At 49.7% G+C, this 19,913-nt stretch overlaps 1 protein-coding gene across 6 annotated transcripts in view; it reads left to right on the forward strand.

The window, feature by feature from the left end:
* The first annotated feature begins 2,103 nt into the window (after positions 1 to 2,103).
* ATP2B4 (ATPase plasma membrane Ca2+ transporting 4) overlaps positions 2,104 to 19,913 on the forward strand; it is a 103,894-nt gene continuing 86,084 nt past the window's right edge. For 2 of the 6 annotated variants that reach the window (XM_055420100.2, XM_055420106.2), the window contains exon 1: positions 2,108 to 2,601. The gene's annotated coding sequence lies outside the window, so the exon portion shown is untranslated. Of the gene's footprint in view, positions 2,602 to 6,881; positions 6,999 to 19,913 lie in introns of all 6 variants that reach the window. The other 4 variants (XM_055420101.2, XM_055420108.2, XM_055420107.2 and 1 more) reach the window with 4 other exon arrangements.

Raw genomic sequence — 19,913 nt, forward strand, 5'->3', positions numbered from 1 at the left:
GGGGCTGAATGGCCAAGGACGTCGGGCGTGGTGGGTGTGAGGAGCTGGGTTATGACTGGAGGGCCAAAGAGGCCTCTTCCCAAACCCTGAGGTTGTGGCCAGTCACCTTCTCCTCATCACAGTTTACGACTCTCACCTGTGAGGTGTGTTTTAACCAGCCTTCTATTAGTACATGAGCGTATGTGTCTGCCTGCGTTTACACGCCTGCTAAGGGAGGTGTGGGAATGTGTCAGATAATGTCGATGTGCGCCAATTGATGGTGCACGTTTTCACTTGAAAGCCAGAAGGTTTCAGGCTAAATCTAGGGGTGGCACTGTTACACAATGGTGGTGAGTGTGTGGCTGCTGGGTGTGAGTAACAGTTTATAGTCTGTGTAAAAGTGTGCATGAATATCTGTATGCAAGTTGAAATGGAACTGTGTGCTGGAACACGATACAGGTGCAGGGAAGTGCATGGGCTTTGGAGTCAGTCTGGCTTAGCCTTACATCCTTGCTCTGTTATTAACCGGATGTGTAACCTTGGACGAGTCACTGATCCTCGATTTCTTCAACTTGAATGAAGATAATAAGTACATTTCAAGTCTGCCATGAGATTACCTCACACTGGTTAGAATGGCCATCATCAAAAAATCTACAAACAATAAATCCTGGAGAGGGTGTGGAGAAGGGGGAACCCTCTTGCACTACTGGGGAGAAGGACATGGCAACCCACTTCACAGTGTTCTTACCTGGGGAATCCCACGGACAGAAGAGCCTGGTGGGCTACAGTCCATGGGGTCACAAAGAGTAGGACACAACTGAAGTGACTTAGATAGCTTGCACTATTGGTGAGAATGTAAACTGATACAGCCACTATGGAGAACAGTGTGGAGATTCCTTTAAAAAATCTAGGGATAAACCCACCATATGACCCAACAATCCCACTACTGGGCATATACTCTGGGAAAACCATAATTCAAAAAGGCACATGTACCCCAGTGTTCATCGCAGCACTATTTCAATAGCTAGGACATGGAAACAACCTAGATGTCCATTGACACATGAATGGATAAAGAATCTGAGGTACATAAAAGCAGTGGAACATTACTCAGTCATAAAAAGGAATGCATTTGAGTCCGTTCTAACGAGGTGGATGAACCTAAAGCCTGTTACAGAGTGAAGTAAGTCAGAAAGAGAAAAAACAAATATCATATATTAACGTATATACAGAATATAGAAAGATGGTTCTGACGAACTGATTTGCAGGGCAGCAGCGGAGACACAGGCACAGACAAAGACTTGTGGACAGGAGGGGTGGGGCAGATGGAGACGAGCGAGGAAACACACACATGTAACATGTAACACATGTAACATGTAACACGCAACAGAGCCGGTGGGGATTTGTTGTATGATTCGGGGTGGTGGGGGGAGGACAGGGTGGGAAGTGGGAGCTTCAAGAGGGAGGGCGCCTATGTACACTGATGGCTGATTCATGCTGACATATGGCAGAAACCAACACCATATTGTAAAGCAGTTATTCTTCAATTAAAAATAAATTTTTTAAAAGATTGTCATGAACATTAGAAATGATGTATACAAAGCTTTTGGCGCCATAGCCCACACATAGTAGGATTCAAATTAGGCAGCTAGTATCACGCACTGGGGATGTGCCCCTGGTTACGAGGCGGTTAACCAGGCAGCAGGTGCATGAGATCTGGGTGAGGACTGTGCACTAAGGTGTGTGTACAAGCAAAGCTGTGCCTAGGTGTGTTCGACCAAAGCAATTCCTTCTCCTCCAGCAGACTCCCTACTCAGGGGAAGGAGGGTGTAGGAGCTGGGCCAAGTTCGCAGACACCTTGGGTTTCTGGGTCCGGGGTCTGAGGCAGTGAGAGGTTGAGAGGAGCTGCAGGAAGCCAGCGACCTGCAGAAGCTTCCTTTTTTCTCTCCACCCAGCAACCGTTGAACACCGCCGCCTACACCCGCTCGTCGCTCCAGCCCCACCCTGAGTTGCTTTCGACAAGGGGAGCGGGGCGGAGAGGAAACCCCACCGGAAAGAGGATTCCTCCCCTTCTTTCCCCACGCCGCCTTAAGACAAACCAGGGAGCCGCCGCAGCTTGCAACAGGGCCACCTTAAGAGCGAGGAATGGCCTGGCTCCGTGCCAAGCCCCACCCGGCCCTGCCTCGCTCCGCCCCTTCTCCTCCCGCTCGGGCCGGGCTGGTGAGCCAGAGTCTGGCCCGAGTTGGCTGGAGCTGTTGCCATGACAAGCATTTTCTTAAGAGAGCTCTGCTGCTGAAACCGTCTAAATCCGGGCGTTGAAAGGGGGCGCGAAGTTCCTGAGGAACCGTCCCTCCGAGAAAAGCAAGACCAGGGACACCCGCCCAGCTCTCCGGCGCCCCTTTCCTTCAAGGAACCTGAGAGGTCCTTCCCTTTGGGAGGGCCGGTGGAGACCCAGCCCACTCCCTGGTCTCCGCGGGGAAGGCAGAAGAGACCAGCTAGCAACTCCGGCGTGGTTGCCACACTGGGGAGACCGGTGGGTAGACACCTCCGACCCTACCCCAGTCCATGGAAAGCTGGAGGGGGAGTCCCGCGTGCAGACGCCTGGATCTTTGCTAAGAAAGAGAGGTAGGCTTGCAGAGAATGAATTGAATCGTGATTTACAAACTTAGTTTCTTTCTTTCCCCTCAATGACTTTAACTCCTTGAATTTCTTCTTCCTAGCATATTTCTTGCGACTTGGTTTAGGGTGTGTGTACATGTGCACAGATTTGTCAAATACTGTATTTCCTTCCTAGATTCAGTTCTTAGAAACCATATAATCAAACAAGTGATTTCTCCTCCCCCCCCCCCCCCCCGCTAGTTGTCATTCTTAGGCTGTGGGGGTAGGGAAGTGGAGGGTCTGTATTTTTCATACCCAAATTGAGCTTTTGGCAAAAGCATTTGTTTTCCCCCATTCGTTCCTGCCCTCCCTGCCCCCTCCTCCCCCTTGGCTTGGGAATGAGACACAGAATGGAAAACTGTTGCAGAAATATTTTCCGTGTCTGTTCCCTTTCTTGAAAGCCCTAAAGAGAGATGGGAAAAAAAAAAAAGAACTGAGTATGAAATCTTCAGCAGGAAGGAGGGGCAGCTCTGGGGGCTGAGAAAGGGCTCACTGGGGGTGAGTGGCGCTTTGAGCTAGGAGAAGTTGGGGGTGGGGAAGGGGAATGCATACATTTTCTTTGGCTTTGTAGAGAAACCTCAGCAGTTTCTCTCTACCGCTTGCAAAACATCCTCAGACTTTCACGTCTATAATTAGTCGTGGAAAAAGCTGGGAGTTCCCTCATACCGTTGTTGTTTGAGTGTATGCAGAGCGTCAAGAGCCAACTGTATGAGTGTCTCTGAGGGCACCGCCCCATATATAGCTGTTCCCAAAGGGGAGAAAGGCGAAGGGGTGAAGTTGGAAAGTTTGCAGTTTCACGGGGCTGGCGACTGTTTGATGCTTCGGGTGGGCCACAGGCAACATTAGGAGGGTCCCAGCATCCTGGGCCACTGTGCTGTCTTCATGAAGAGCTAGAAATTCATGCTGGGATTGTCCCTCCTTTTGGTTCACAGACACACTCGCTCAAATACTTGGCTCGCCCCTGGGGTGGAGGAGGCAAGCTGGCATCCTCTGCAGGCGAGTCCAGCCTCACATACGCCTCCGTCATCTCTCTGAAGGATCCACCGCGCTCCTGCCGGGTGTGGAGGGTGCGGGAGTGGCTGGCCACATCCTGGGAGAGAGTGGGCACTCTGCTGGCCAGGATCACCGGCCTCCCGGGCATACCTGCCAGACTCACAGTAACTTGAAGTTAGTGCCCGCCAGCCTGGTAGGGGGGATCTCAGCTGACGCAGTAGGCCCCGCGGCGGTGAGGGCGCCGGAGGGACCGGAAAACCTCACCGCACCCACCTCGCTTGGGTGGAGTGCCTGGCCGGGAGTGACGGTCTCTCTCCCTCCCGGAGCCTCCCCCCGGAGCCGCCCTTTCTGGCCCTTACCACTTGGAGCCCCCTGCCCCCATCGCCCCCTGAGCTCAAGGCCCTCTTTGCAAGGAAGGAAGGGACGAGACCAAGGTCATCCTAGGCTGGGGCAGGCCCGGGGGAGAGGGGCCTCCGGGGCAGGGGGCCGGGGAGAAAGCGTAGGAGGCGGGCTCTCGGCGGCCGGCCGGGGCTGGCGGCCCGCGGAGCGCGCTCTGGGGCGGGTGAACGGTGCCGGGGAGCCGGTCCTGCCCCCGAAGCTGGGGAGTGCGGGCGTGTGGAACCGAGCGTCCGCCCGCGCCCTCTCAGCCAGTTTGGTCGGAAGAGTCTTAAAGGCGAGAGGTTAGAACCTGGAAAGAAGGAAGCAGAAGATTTGGGGGAGAGCAGACATAGAGGCCAGGAAGCAACAGGAACCCGTTTCCACTCTGGGGTTCTGGATGACGGGGCTGCCTGCACTCCTGCAAGGTCAGACCGCGCCTCTCCCTAGACTCTGCGGGAGGAACGAGGGGCCCTTACCCCGCGGGCAGGGCCCACGGCAGGACCCCCTTGGGTTCTGAGGAAAGCCAGGGAGAGGAGCTCATCTCTTGGCCCAGGAGCCCCGTCCTCCGCGCCACCATCTTGCAGAAGCACAAACCCGAAACCACCCCCTTCTCCGCGCCCCGCGCCCTCTCCCACTCGGGAGCCCGTAACCTCCGCGTCCGCGCGGCCGGCCCCCCGCGCAGGGCCCCGACCCGGGGTCGACCCCGGCGGGCTCGCGGAGGCGTCTCCCGGCCGCGCAGGGCGCGCCCGCCGCCTTGAGCCGCGGGGGCGCCGAGGGGCTCCCCGCGGGCCACGCCCGGCCGCCGCCCCGCCCCGGGCACCCCGGGCTCCGGGCCGAGCGCGCGCGTCCCTGCCCCCGGGGGTGCCCGGAGGCCGGTTCCTTCCCCTCCCGGTTACCGTCTCCGCGGCCCTGACTGGGTTCAGCACCCAGCAGGGCGAGCACAGTTCGCTTCTCCACGCGGGCTTCTCAGCACCGAGGGCGCAGTCAGTGTGCAAAGGTGGAGAAGGTGGCTTCTGGGGGGTCCGGGAACCGGCCTCTCCCGGGCTGACGCCGGGCTTCCCTCGGTGCAGGAACGCCCGCTCCCCGGGTGGTGGTGGGAGGCAGTGCTGAGTCAGGTTTGTCAGGGGTCGATGGCCTTGGGTGTCCAAGAAGGTCAGAACGGGAGGGCCCAGGGTGGGCAGAAGTAGCAGGTGCTGCGGACGGGGACCCCGAGCCGGCGCCGAGGACCGTGACTCTGCCTCTCTCGCCGCGGCCCCTTAAGCAGAAGAGGGGTCCTGGGCCACTCAACCCAGTCCTGACCCGCTGCCACCTGCCAGCGTTTCAGATATTACAGAGGAAACTGCCTCTTATTCAAGAATAATTCAGCTTCTCTCAGCAACCCCCGTGGGCCGTTTTCTCTTTTTTTTCTATTTCCCTGGCCTTTGACCCAGAAGGCCTGCCCGCTGAGGGCATTCCAGATCCACTAAGCCTTGGAGGGAGAAAGTGAGTATGTTCCTTCTTGGTCCCAGCACCTTAAGAGTCCTGTCTGGCTTAGGTCCGCCCCGGTGTTGGTTTTTCAGCTTATTAGAGGAATGCCCCTCCTAGGCCCCACTGCCTTCCCTGGAGGACTTCTTCCTGCCTCCGACCTCCTCCACCAGCCCCCTGGGATAGGGCTCCCTGCTTCTCAGACCCGCACTGACTCCTGTCACCTCTGATGGGTATTTGCTGGGTGGGGGTAAGAAGGAGGGAGGGATGAGCAAGGCAGGGGCCCTAGGGAAGCAGAACACTTGGGCAGAGTCAACTGGGATGCTGTCCCTTCCCCACTCATTTCCCCCTGCTGCGGAGCAGGCTTCAGTCCAGAAGGCTGGTTCAGAATGCTCTGTGCTCCACTTCCTCTCCGGGCATCTCCCTGTCTCCTCTTTCCTCTTTCCCTGCATGAGCCATTCTTGTTCCACTGACTTATTTCCTCTGCACGTGGTGAAGCAGAAATGACCAGCACTACTGCCCCCACAGTAAGCCAGCCCTCTGTGTTCAGCCCACAGAGACGGGGCTGAGGAGGGAAACCAGATGGGACCTTGTTAGAACCAGAGCCAGTGACTGCTAGCCAGGGGAGGAGCTGGTGCAGGCAATTTGTGCTGGAACAGGGGCGAATCAGACAAGCCAAAGGAGAGAAAAGGAAGGTGAGAACACAGGTGTTGGGGGCAACAGTCCCCCCTACCCTCGTGTGGACTCTTTTCACTCTTAATTCTTCTCTGGCTATAGGCTTTGGCCTCATCATTTCTCTCTGCTTTAGTTAAGTACAAAAATCTTTGGGATAATTCAGGGAGATGGACTGGGATGAAATCAGTGAGACTCCTTTGGTTTGCTTTGGCTTTCTTGAGCTGCATCACTCAGGACAGAGGGAGCTTAGGGTAATGTGTTAATTGGCGAGGAGGTTAAAGACTCTCAGGTAAGCTCAGGGAAACTCTTAGCTTAGGACACTTCATAGCATCCTGCTGTGATCTTCCACCTGCAAAATCAGTGTCAGGGGTGCAAACTAGTACAACTCCTATGGAGAGCAAGTTAGCAATATCTAAAAAAACAACATATGCATTTACCCAGCAGTCCTGTTTCTAGAAATTTATCCAGAAAAATGCACATTCACAAATACAGAGAGACAGGTGCACAAGGTAATTATTTAAGGTGTGTTTGTAATGAGGAAATCATTAGAACTATTGATGTCTCCTTGTGTGTGCACTCAGTTGTGTGTGAGTCTTTGTGGCCCCATGGACTGTAACCAGGCTTCTCCTTCTGTGGGGTTTTCCAGGCAAGAATAGTGGAGCAGGTTGCCATTTCCTACTCCAGGGGATCCTCATGACCCAGGGATCTAAATCGTGTATTCCATGTCTCCATTGCAGGTGGATTCTTTACCACTGTGCCACCTAGGAAGTCTGTGGAAACTATCAATGCCCATCTTTAATAGACACAATGGAGTACTATGCAACCAAAAAAATGAGTAGGCGCTCTATGAACTGGTATGTGATACTTAGGATATGTTATTAAGTAAAATTAGCAAGATGCAAAAGAGTGTGCATAGTATGCCATCTTTGGGGTTGAGGCAGTGGGAGAAATACAGCTTTTTTTTTTCTTTCTTTTTTGCAAACTGATACATAGATACATGTATACACACAGGAAAGATAAACCAGAAATTAATTCATTAAAATGGTTACCTCTAGGGAGTAGGTAGAAACAAGTTAGAGAGGCTAGAGATTGGCATGAAACTTTACTGATACCTTTTTAGACTGTTTTGAATTTTGAACCAGGTAAATATTTTATGTATTCACAAATTAGATCAAAAAGAAAGAAAGAAGCAAACTCTAAAGCTGACTGCAACAGAAATAAAGATCCTAACTGAATATCAATTTGATTACAAATTAGAGAGTTAATTCTAGTAGTTTTTTAGTTTAGTGCCCTGACTCTATATACACACTGAAATGTATATTCTAAGGATAAAAAGAACTGCAGAAAAATCTCAGAGAACTTTGTGGTACTGGTGTAATAAAATGGAAGCTTTTCTGATTATTGTAGGCTAGCTCAAAGAAGTAACTATGTTGATATTTCTGGAAATCAGAGTTTCACTCTGGAAGAAGAGAGACAAAAATGGGGGAAGGTGAGGCAAAACCCTAGGGGTTTTTTATGAATCTCCTAGGTCTGTCCCTTGGAAGGGTCCAGAAGCAATGCTATGCAGTAGCATTGAACACACCTAGTGCTTGGAGTTTTATTTCTAAGTACCACTTTTCATTAAAAGAAAGCAATGCTCCTTGGAGAAATGGCTGATTCCCAGTGTGGGACTGGGAATGTAATAGAGTGTAAGTCACTGAATCAAAGATTCCTGGAGTCCATCCTGAAAGTTAAAATGGAGCAGGGAGGAATGGGGACAGAAAACTCTGTATAGATAAATGCCAGTGAAGTGTGGGAGTGAGGACAGAACTTTAAACTTACCCATTTGCGGCCCTCAAATAATAGCTGATTTGGGCTAGACTTCCTGATGGATGCCAAGACCACTGGGTGAAAGGCTGGTCTTAGTGTGTTGCCTGACAGTTACCCCCTAGAAAAGGAAACACCTGTCTTTACAGTGGGGCAAGTCAGCCCTGACCACCTTAACCAAATAACCAAACGTCAGCAGTAGCGGAAACACCTGGCATTAATTCCTCCTGATGTTCTTACTGTAAGAAGTTCTATCATATCACCTATATTCTTGTCAAAATGTTTATCCTGAATGTAATCATGAGGAGATGAAAGACAAATCTAGAATGAGAGCAGTTCTTTGTTATTCCTTTCCATGCCCATCTAACAAATTTATTCCCTTTTTAACTGTTCCTGTGTGACAAAAGCCACACTTTCTGGTGTGCAGTTCTGTGAGTCTGGGCAAAAGTGATCACCGTATAATCACCACCAGCATGAGACTGTTGTTGCTCAGTTGCTCAGCTCATTGCAGCCTCGCAGACTGCAGCACACCAGGCGTCCCTGTCCTTCACCATCTCTCAGAGCTTGCTCAAACTCACGTCCCCTGAGTCGGTGATGCCATCCAGCCATCCTCTGTCATCGCCTTCTCCTGCCTTCCATCTTTCCCAGCATCAGGGTCTGTTATCTTACAAAAGACCCTGATGCGCCACGAGATACTGAACCACAATATGTGCCTTTCCCAAACATCCTACTGATGGAATTGCACAGGATGTGATCTTTTGTGTCTGACTTTGACTGAGTATGACACGTTCGGATCATCCTGTGTTCTTTTGTGTCTCAAGAGTGTGTATTACAGAGTAGTCGTCCATTGTTTCAGTTAGTTTATCTGTTCACTATTTAAGGAGATTTTGTTTCCAAGTTTTTGGAGATTGTGAATAAAGTCACTATAAATATTGGACTCAGGTTTTTGTGGGAAAATTTTTCACCTCTTTAGAGTTATAATTTATAAGAAACTGTTAGACTGTTTTCCAAAGCGGCTCTACTATTTTGAACCAACACTGCATGATAATTCCATTTGCTCTGCATCCTTACCAGCACTTAGTATGGTCACCTTTTTAAAGCTAATCTATCAGATGTTTAGAGGTATGAAATTAGTTGGTAGTTAGACTGTTATTTGATGTCATCAGCCTGAAATGTTGAAAAACCTAGTAAGAAATAAGGCAGGCATCTCTGGATGTTAGCAACCAAAAAAAAAAAATCTGCTGGGGTAGAATGAGAGGCATTCTCCATGACAGCTGAGACTTCAAAAAAGTGAATTATTAAAAAAACATTGGAAGCAACCTAGATGTCCATCTGCAGATGAATGGATAAGAAAGCTTTGGTACATATACACAATGGAGTATTTCTCAGCCATCAAAAAGAATGCATTTGAATCAGTTTTAATGAGGTGGATGAAATTGGAGCCAATTATACAGAGTGAAGTAAGCCAGAAAGAAGAACATCAATACTGTATATTAACGCATATATATGGAATTTAGAAAAATGGTAACCTGAACCCTGTATAAGAGACTGCAAAAGAGACATAGGCATTTAGAACAGTCTTTGGGACTCTGTGGGAGAGGGTGAAGGTGGAATGATTGGGGAGAATGGAATTGTAGCATGTATATTATCATAAGTGACCAGTCCAGGTTCGACGCATAAATTTTCCTCTGTTCATTTGTTTGCATTTGTGCTTTTTTAATAAAAATACTTTTAACTGTAAAGAAAAAAAAATTATAAAAAAAAAAAAAGAGACAGCAGAGCCTTAATAAATGTTAACCTGACTTTAAAAAAAAAAAAGAAAAAAAAACATTAAAATTGTGTGTTTGGAGAGAAGGATAGGGAGGCTGAAACCTCTTTAGATTTAAAGAGGTATTTTAGTCAAATGCAATGCATAAACCTTAATTGGATCTTGGGTCAGAAAAAAATAAAATAAAAAGACCATAAAAGACATTCTGGGACAACTGGGAAATTTTTAATATAGATATTAGATGACATGTAATTATTGTTAATCTTTAAAGGTGTGATAATGGCCATGATAATGATCTTATAAAAGAATATATTTATGCAAAAGTATTCAAGGGCACAGTGTCTGCAAGTGGTTTTCAAATGGTTCAGCAAAAGTGTGTGTGTGTGTATTTATATACATCAAGAGGGCACACAAGATGCTAACAGTTGTTGAATCTAAGTGAAGGGTGTGGAGTTGTTTATTGCACTGTTTTTTCCAACATTTCAGATTTGAAATGTTTCCTAACACCAAGATAGGGAGAGAAGTACATGCCAGGGAGGACCCTCAGATTCCTTAGATTCTCTCACTCACCCCTGTGACTGAACCAGCAGCGCGTCTGCTCTCAGCTCCCTCACGGGCACACAGCACCCTCCAGGAAGTCTCTGCTTTCCCCTCGCCGCCTTAGCATCAGGCTCTTCTTTCTGGGTGGGAGCAGCTTGGGCAGCCCGGAGTAGCAAGTAGACGCAGGCACTTGCCCGCGGGGCCGCAGTCAGCTGGGGAGGCCGGGAGGCGGAGGCTTCCAGAATCACCGCCTGCCCTCTGAGAGCCCCTCCGTGTAAGAGGAGGGACCCACCATGGTTCAGAAGTCGCTTCTGCCAACCTTTCACATCCCTTCTGAATTCTACAATGAAGTGCCTCTGAGGGAACCCCACTGTGCCTGCCCTGAGCCTTCTAGGTGGGCTAAGCAAGGGCGCCTGGACCATCCCCTGCTGGGGACAGCACTGGGGCTGCACGGTTGTGCTGTCCACCGCTGCCTTCAGCCTGGCTCTGACTCCGCAGAGACAGCGGGTTTTCAGGACTGCCTGCATTCTCCTCTCTCCTCTCTTTTCTCCCTGGACACCCTGGGGCTTAGGTCCTGTGTGCTGACTCAGGGCCCTTCTCAGTAGGAGAGGACTCTGGATCCTTCAGTCAGCTCCCCTCTGTCTTGCTTGAGGAGCCTGAAAGAGCAGCAGCCAGGAATTTGGAAGGGGGCAGACAGGGATGGGTTTGTTCTGTGTGTTGCCAGACCTGCCAGAAGAACTCGGGACTGGGAGTCAGACAAGAAGTGATCTGGGCTTATGACTACTGAGTGACCTTGACTGAGGCAGGTGAAGTCTCTGGGCCTTAATCGCTCCCACTATAAAATGCAACCAAGCTTGGACAAACAGGCATTTCTGATTCAAGGCTCCTTTTCTGCAAAGAGGCAAAACTTAATACCCAAATCAAGCTGTTTTATCATAGAGTCTAGCACAAGGTAACATCCTGTAGCTAAGTTCCATCCTTCTTCCCAGGATGGCCAGTTGTAAGAAGACCTAAAAGCATCTGCCTTGTGGACAGCCACACCCTCCAAGTTTGGGAGTAGAACAAAGTTCTTAGATTCCCCATCTGCACTGGCCTGAAAGTTAATTGAGTACATACTCAGAGCCTCCAAGGCCACGGTTCTGTTATGTCCTAAACCAGAAATTAAGAAAGATTGGCTGGAGATACAGAAATCCAAGACTTCAAGGAGTTTACTTATTTCCTAAGAAACATGATTCCCCCCAGAGAGTTATTAGGTCGAACCATATAAAACTGCCAGTTTGCAACCTCTTTTGACCTATAAAAGACAACTTAATATGATTCAAATTAACATTAATATTATTAAACACTGGAAGTCAGGAACTGCAGTCAGTGCTCTGGAATGGAGAGGTGAGATTTCCATCTGAACAGTGGATTGCGTTTAGAGAAATCTGGGTAGTCACCAGCTGCTAGGCCGGTTTGTCCTATCTCTCAATCCAGGCTTTTAGCCCTGGAGGTAGACACATTAGGCAGGTCCTTGTCCAGACTCTAGTTGAGATTTCAGCATTAGTTTTTCTGGTAACTGGCCAGGGCAGTTGCCCGTGGGTAGAGAGGAGAGTGCTGTCCATCTGTAGTTGACTATTTCTGTGCCCTGCTTCATATCTGCAGAGTTGAGAACGGAGGAAACTAAGAAAGGAAGAAATAGGAAATGTCGATCTAATTCTCCCCCTCTGGTGGCAGACCGCAGTGGGACACACAGCTGAAACCTCATCTGGCACAGGGGTGCTGGGAGCTGAAGGAATTAGTGGGGATGTGGAGGCCAGAATTTGACAGGTCTCACCCCATCCATAGAGGAGGCAATTGCCAAACAGGATTGGGATGAGGAGAGAAAATAGCTTTGATGGAGGAGAGGGTAAGGGAGGGTGGGTGGATTGGGAGGAAGGGCTGTCTGCATGTGGCCGAGGACTCTCAGCATCACGGACAGTCAGGCGCTCTGGCAGGTGAGGGAGGCTGTGTGCGTCCTCCTGCTGGAATGCCTCCTGCCCTTTGTCTGAGCCAGCGCCCAGGTCTCAGGGAGGAGGGGTCTGACCTCAGCAGCAGCCTGCTGCCTGCCTGCTGTCCTGGTACTCGTGGACCTTTAGGATGATTTTTTTGATGTTCCCTTGCCGCTGTCTGTAGTGCAGCCTTCTTTGTGGGAAGCACTTGTGGTACATCTGTTGGAATGCTAGGATGGGCACAGCATCCAAACTTCCAGGGGCTTTCTGACCTTGGTACAGGGGACGTTGGTCACCAGGCTTTGGTTTTATTTTATTGAGCCAGAGCATTTGAGATGGATCGAGCTGGAGAAATGGTCCAGTTTTCCTTTATCCCAAGTGAGAAAACTGAAACCTAGAGATTTGTCTAAGAACACCAGACTGGTTGGAGGCCAAGCCTAGTTCTCCCCACTCCACGCCCGTGACTGGGACCCTGAGCCCCTCCGTGTGTTCTGCGTGAGCCAGACGGATGTGGAATCGCCTTGGTACCCATTTTTTCTACCCGTGTAATTGGGACAATTATTCTAGCCCCTCTTGGGATGATGTGTGGCATGATGAGATCATGTGCTAGAAGCTTTTTGGAAGAAAGATGCAGGAAACCATAAAGCTGCTGTGCCGTGATCTTCTTTGCTGCTGCTGTTATTAGCAATTAAGGCCATCAGAACTAGAGAAAATGCAAAGGAGCAGCACTTTGGCACCACCCTTATCACTGTAGCTTCTCGCAGGCCTGGGCTTTCTCTTGGTCCTTTCCACACCCCTTCTCAGGCACCTGGGCCTTGAGGTGGGAAAGGCAGAGTTAACGCGGAGCAGAAGCAGAGTCCTGGAAAAGCGTGGGCAGAGCCCTCCTCCTGCCTGGGTATCCCCAGCTCTACCCTTTTTTCAGAGCGTGGCCTCTTGGAAGGAGTGTGGAGGGAAAACACTGACCTTCACTTCTTCCTTGGCAGCTGACTAACCTGGGGTGGCTGGGAGCTCTGATTTAGGGGCTAAGAATCAGCAGAGTTGAGCCACTGTAATCGGACAGAACAGATTGATTTTATTGCCAGAGCCAGTCTCTCCTTCATCTGCTTGTGCATTTATTCATGTGTTCATTCAGCAAACACAAAATGAGCACAGACCATGTGTCAGGCACAGTGTTCGAACTTGGGAAGCGGTGGTGTCCAGAAGGCAGGAAGGACTAAGAATCACCTACTTTCAGCTCAAGGACAAGTGTCCTGAGCCTGGGCACCCACAGCAATCCCTGATTGTGGCAGTGTTCCCGAGAACTTGCATTTGTGTCCTTGAAGGACACCTTTAACCCCGGAGCTCAGGAAGATCAGGCTTAGATTCTGTGATGGATTGAGCTGGGAGGGGAGCCCCTGTGTCACCAATAAGACTGGCCTGATGATGAAGGACTTGCCATTGTCCTGTGTCTTCTGGGCCAGGGCCTGTTGCTGGAGCTGGGTGTTTGTCCAGCCTGGCATATCCAGTCCTTGGGCTGGCATCCCAGTGTAGTCTGATTTTGCAATCCCCTGCTTATGTTCTTAGAATCTGATGGGAGATATTCTGTTGCTAGGATGTGCAGACGGATCTGAACGGAACCTTGGAAAGAAAAAATAAACTTCCAGAGAAGCCCTCCAGTTTCTCCTCCAATCCTTATTTCTCATTTTAGCCCTTCCACCCTACCTTTCAGTGTGATATTGAAGGATAGTCCAGTTCAGTCGCTCAGTCATGTCCAACTCTTTGTGACCCCATGAACCGCAGCACGCCAGGCCTCCCTGTCCATCACCAACTCCTGGAGTCCACCCAAACCCATGTCCATTGAGTCGGTGATGCCATCCAACCATCTCGTCCTCTGTCCCCTTCTCCTCCTGCCCTCAATTTTCCCCAGCATCAGGGTCTTTTCAAATGAGTCAGCTCTTTGCATCAGGTGGCCAGAGTATTGGAGTTTCAGCCTCAGCATCAGTCCTTCCAATGAACACCCAGGACTGATCTCCTTTAGGATGGACTGGTTGGATATCCTTGCAGTCCAAGGGACTCTCAAGAGTCTTCTCCAACACCACAGTTCAAAAGCATCAGTTCTTCAGCGCTCAGCTTTCTTTATAGTCCAACTCTTACATCCATACATGACCACGGGAAAAACCATAGCCTTGACTAGACGGACCTTTGTTGGTAAAGTAATGTCTCTGGTTTTTAAGATGCTGTCTAGGTGGGTCATAACTTTCCTTCCAAGGAGTAAAAGTCTTTTAATTTCATGGCTGCAATCAGCATCCGCAGTGATTTTGGAGCCCAGAAAAATAAAGTCTGACACTGTTTCCCCATCTATTTCCCATGAAGTGATGGGACTGGATGCCATGATCTTAGTTTTCTGAATGTTGAGCTTTAAGGATAAGAGAGTGGATTTAGATTCTACTGATGCATGTTATACACATCTTTATTAAACCTCAGCTTTCCCATCTTTAAAGTGTGCATAAGATCACCCTTCCTTATCTACCCTGTAAAACGTTGTGATGGACAAATAAGCTGTGGTGGCTGACAGCGTGGGGTGAACGCCGCAGTGCTGGGTGTGCGCGGGCTTCTTCCTCCAGTGCCCCTCCGCAGTTTCCAGTTCGCAGTTCAGTCCTCTCTGCTGCCCAGCCCTCTGATCCCGCTCGCCAGTGCGTCCTTCTCTGATCTCTCACTTCCACTCCAGTCTGCTCTTACCGTGTCCTCTCTCCTTGCCTAGAGCAAGATCTAAAACAACACTTGCTGCATCTTAAATGATAACAACAGTAAAAAGTAATAGTCTAATTATGTGCTAGGTATTCAATTTGGATTATCTCGTTTAATATTCTTAGTTGACAATGAAGTCAGTACTAGTATTATCTTCATTTTACAGATTAGTAAAGATGTTCATAAAACACAGGCTGAGGTCCAGCCCTAGTTTAGCCTATTTCTGAATTTCCTCTTTCTACTGCTGAATGACTGACTGGCTGACAGCATTTATTGAATGTCGACTAAATACGCTGCTTTCAAATCGTATCACAGCCACCACCCTCTGAGACACTTACTGGATTTGTGTGAGAGATCATCTGGCCGCAGAACAGAAACCAGTCCGAAAAAGCAAAAGGGGGCTCTAGTAAGTTCAGAGAAGTATCACAGAGTTAGCAGCAGGAGGCGCGGCTCCATGTGGACAGTGTCCCCCCTCTGCCCCAGCCCACACGCACCGCTCTCATCGTGGCTCACCAAGCAGCAGGTTCGGTGTCCAGACTGGTGACCTTCCTGCTTAGCTCTGCAAAGTGAACTTACTCGTTTCTCAGCCCAAATATCAAGAGATGTTGATTTCCAGATCAGATCTGATGTCCATCCATGCTAATTATCTGTGATCCCTGTGGCCTGCTTGAGGAGAGTGTGGACTAATCAAATCATGAACACTCAGGCCTGTTCCTCCAACAGTGGCCGTGGGTGGGAACAAACGTTTCTCGAGGGGAAGTCCTTGACCTTGCTGTTGCTGCTGCTAAGTCGCTTCAGTCGTGTCCGACTCTGTGCGACCCCATAGACAGAAGCCCACCAGGCTCCCCCGTCCCTGGGACTCTCCAGGCAAGAACACTGGAGTGGGTTGCCGTTTCCTTCTCCAGTGTGTGAAAGTGGAAAGTGAAAGTGAAGTCGCTCAGTCGTGTCCGACCCTTAGCGACCCCACGGACTGCAGCCCACCAGGCTCCTCCATCCATGGGATTTTCTAGGCAGTAGTACTGGAGTGGCTTGCCATTGTCCTTGACCTTAGATGGATGCAAACCCACCATGCTGTTTATCACAGCAGACTCCCTACAGATGTCATGAAGGTGACACCCTGCTGCAGCCCCTAAAGAAGAGATGAGTCATTTGTCCTAGAATCTGCATGTTCAGGCGGACCCAGAAAGATAAGAATACGATTTTTGAACCCTGTATATGCCAGGCATTTTGTGTGTATTATCTTTCAACCTTACAACATGTCATTGTTTTCATTTTATAAATTAGAAAGCTAATAGCAAGCTAAGTGTCTTGCCCAGAGGTCCTCTGGTTGGTTTGGGCTGGGCCAATGTTTGACCCAGGCCTGTCTGACAGTAAGACCCTTTCTATTAACCAAAATTTACCAAAGAAGACTATTTGATGTTGATTCTGCTGTGATGTATGCTCCATGAGGGCAAAGATCTTAGTCTTTTTGTTCACTGATATATCCCACCTAAAACAGTATGTAGTGCATAGTAAATGCTCAATTAAAACATCATCAAATGGATTTTGTTTTAGTATGTTCTGTACTCCAGGCTTCCCATGGTCAGAGGGAAAAGGGTAATAGTCTAACTGTTGAGAATGGGCCCCTGTAATAACTAGGATAGCCCTCTGGGTGTGCCTCTGATCCCTAACTCAGCTCTCCTTTGACAGGGGACTTCAGGAAGAGTCCCTCAAAGTAGAGGACTCTAAAGGATGGTACAGCTCTATCTCCTGTGTTTCCTGTCCTGTACACCTGATCCGAGACACTTAGCCCTGTGGAGAGGGCAGGGGAAAGGGGGTTTCCCTAACACTAGAAAATTCACTTACTGAAACAGGACATAGAATGCCAGGGAAAATAATGCTAATTTCCATTGGGTTTTCAGCCCCAAGTTTCGGTTTACAAATCCTGGACTTCTTCCCATGCCTTTCTGTATAACAGTGCCCTCTACCCTCAGTCACCCAGACAGTGTTCTCAGTTCCAGGTTTGGGAGTCAGATGGAACTGGGTTCAAGTCTGCCTTCCCATCCTTGTGACCATGGACAAATTTTTCACATGACTGGACTCAGTTTTCTCTGGAAAAGAGGATTATTTATTAATAAATAGTGACCCATGTTCTAAGGGCCTGGCCCGAAGGAGATCCTCATCAACTTTTGATTTTACCCCTTCCGCCCCTCCAATTCTCCCTTCTCCCTGGATCCTGGCTCAACCCTGCCCGCCTGCTCCCTGATAACCTTTGGGCTCGGAGCCCATTGTCCCCAAGTAACTGAAAGGCCCGGAGGCCCCTCCTTCCTACAGCTCTCCACCAAAAGGCTTCACGGGCTGACTGTGGACTCCATTGTTTCCACATGACAATAGTTACAAAATCATGCTTGACCCTTGTACAGCAAGAGTCCTGGCAAAATAAGGAGGAGTGGCACGTGGAGAGTTACAGTCCCCTCATTTTGTTTGCACCTGCCCTGCGTTCCTTCCCCGGGAGGTAGATGCTGGAAGAGCCATGCTGGGAAATCTCCTGTAGGAGCCAGAATGGGTGACAGTGCTTTACTTGCCTGTAGCAGCTGTGGCCTGAGGATGCCATCGCTATTTGGTCAGGCAGATCATTTGCCGGCTGCCCCTGTAATTGGGCAGCCTGCTTAATAAACAGGCAGGAGTCCCAGTCTGGGATCGCCTCCTCTCTCTCCAGCACGCACCCACACAGAGACTTTAGCTGTTGTGAAGTGCCAGCCTGGCCAAGGTAAGGCATGAACCAGAATTTGCCCTCCTGAGCTGTAAGGGGCGTGGCAGTGAGAGACTGGGCTCTTGCTTCTGCTTCCTGTGGATTACTTAAGTGCTCTGGGCTCTCTTGGAGTGGAGGAGATAGATTCTCCAGCCGCCTCCTAGTCTCTCAGGGATGGCATCCTGTGATGGGAGATGCTTTCAGAAGTGAGCATGTGAGTTATAACTGAGTTCATGTGAGCAGGCCTGTGGCGGCTTGGTTGCTGGGATAGGTCAACTTGTCGGTTCTGGCTACAGCATCCGCTTAGCCCACGCGCAGCCTGTGAGCCAAGACTGGTGCCCTACCTCTGTTTAGCCAGTGTTTAGCATAGTCTGTGGGCTTCCCAGGTAGCTCAGCTGGTAAAGAATCCGCCTGCAATGCAGGACACCCCGGTTCAATTCCTGGGTCAGGAAGATCCCCTGGAGAAGGGATAGGCTACCCACTCCAGTATTCTTGGGCTTCCCTGCTGGCGCAGACAGCAAAGAATCCACCTGCAATGTGGGAGACCTGGGTTTGATCCCTGGGTTGGGAAGATCCCCTGGAGGAGGGCATGGCAACCTACTCCAGTATTCTTGCCTGGAGAATCCCCATGGACAGAGGAGCCTGGCAGGTTCATGGGGTCACAAAGAGTTGGAAATGACCGAGCAACTAAGCACAGCACAGTAAGGTCCTTGGTTCTTTACTGGATGAAAAGAAAGAAAGTAAAAGTGAAGTCGCTCAGTCGTGTCCGACTCTTTGCGACCCCGTGGACTGTAGCCTACCAGGCTCCTCCGTCCGTGGGATTCTCCAGGCAAGAGTACTGGAGTGGGTTGCCATTTCCTTCTCCAGGGATCTTCCCAACCCAGGGATCGAACCCGGGTCTCCCACATTGGAGGCAGACGCCTTACCCTCTGAGCCACTCGGTTCTTTACTGGATGATCATCAGTAAGCGTTGGATGGATGAATAACTGAATAAACAAATAGGAACTTTTCTTTAGAGTCAAGATCACAGTGGAGTTTCCCTTTTTTCTTCCCAGGGTCATCATCCCTGTTCAGCATTTCATCATGTCGTGCTGAATAATTGCAAAGGACTCCTAATGACGGACAGGGTGGTCTAGAAGGACAAATTACAGATTAGAAGTTGGGAGACCTGGGACTTCAACTATTTAAGTTGCTCTGTCACTTTAAGGATAAATCTGGGCTTCCATTTGTTCATGTGTAAAATGAATAGTTTGGCTTAAACATACTTTGAGGAGATTTTAATTCCCAATTCTCTGCCTCCTCCTGCCCAAACAACCCTGCAGATTAATTATAGTTGGTTGCCAAATTTTAAAAATAAGATTCACCATAGAAATCCAAATTTCTTGCTTCTCAAAAAGTGGAAGCTCTCACAAAAGTTCCACCTTTTTTCCATGGCAACAGTTAGCAGGAGCTAAGTAACCGCTGCCCTGTTCAGACAGCGTCTGCGTTCCCGTTTGCCACAGACGCCTCCTCTCCCTGCTGCCCAATGCTCGGGATGTCCGTGCAGGCATGTTAATTTGCAGACCTCGAATGGGGAAAACAAAACCTTGAAGCGTGGAGGGAGAGGCACCTAGGATGGGGTGACCGCTCAGTTGGGCTTAGGTGCAGAGACTAGGGGATCTTCCTGGGAGGCGGTGGCAGGGATGCGAATGGGAACGGTGACCAGTGCTCCAGGAGACTGCTTAGGGACTTGGCCTCCAAGAATCGTTAAGGCCCTGCCTGAGGAAGTGTTCCCTCTTCACCAGTTTCCTTTTCCTTGGACGCCTGCCGGGAGTTTGGAAGGCTCCCTAGGGCCGCCTCGGTATAACTGTATCTGCCGCTACACGGTAGGGAGCTCAGGGCTCCATCTAAGAACCTTGCAAGCCTGGTAATTCTCTTTGCACTTCTTTCTGTTGTCCACCCTCTGTTAGTATTTTGGTCACAAAACAGTTCACACTGTTGGAGTAAATACGACATGAGGCAACCCAGGATCCCAGCCATATTCCTATGGGTGAAGTGCCTGTTCTCCTGTTAACTTACTCAGCTTATCTCATGCACCTGTTGCTGTAAACAGCAGTACTTCGGACCTCCCCAGGGCTGGCTGGTCAGAGTCCTCTGTCTCACTGGGAGCTAACTTGTGCCCCAGTGTAAGTCAGGGCTGTTTCTCACTCAGCTCCTTAATCATCCTGTCTGAGCCCTAGGCAACTCT

Source organism: Moschus berezovskii, chromosome 17 (assembly GCF_049115385.1).
Source record: "Moschus berezovskii isolate FMDL1 chromosome 17, NW_MosBer_1.0, whole genome shotgun sequence".
In the NCBI taxonomy this organism is placed as follows: Eukaryota; Metazoa; Chordata; class Mammalia; order Artiodactyla; family Moschidae; genus Moschus; species Moschus berezovskii.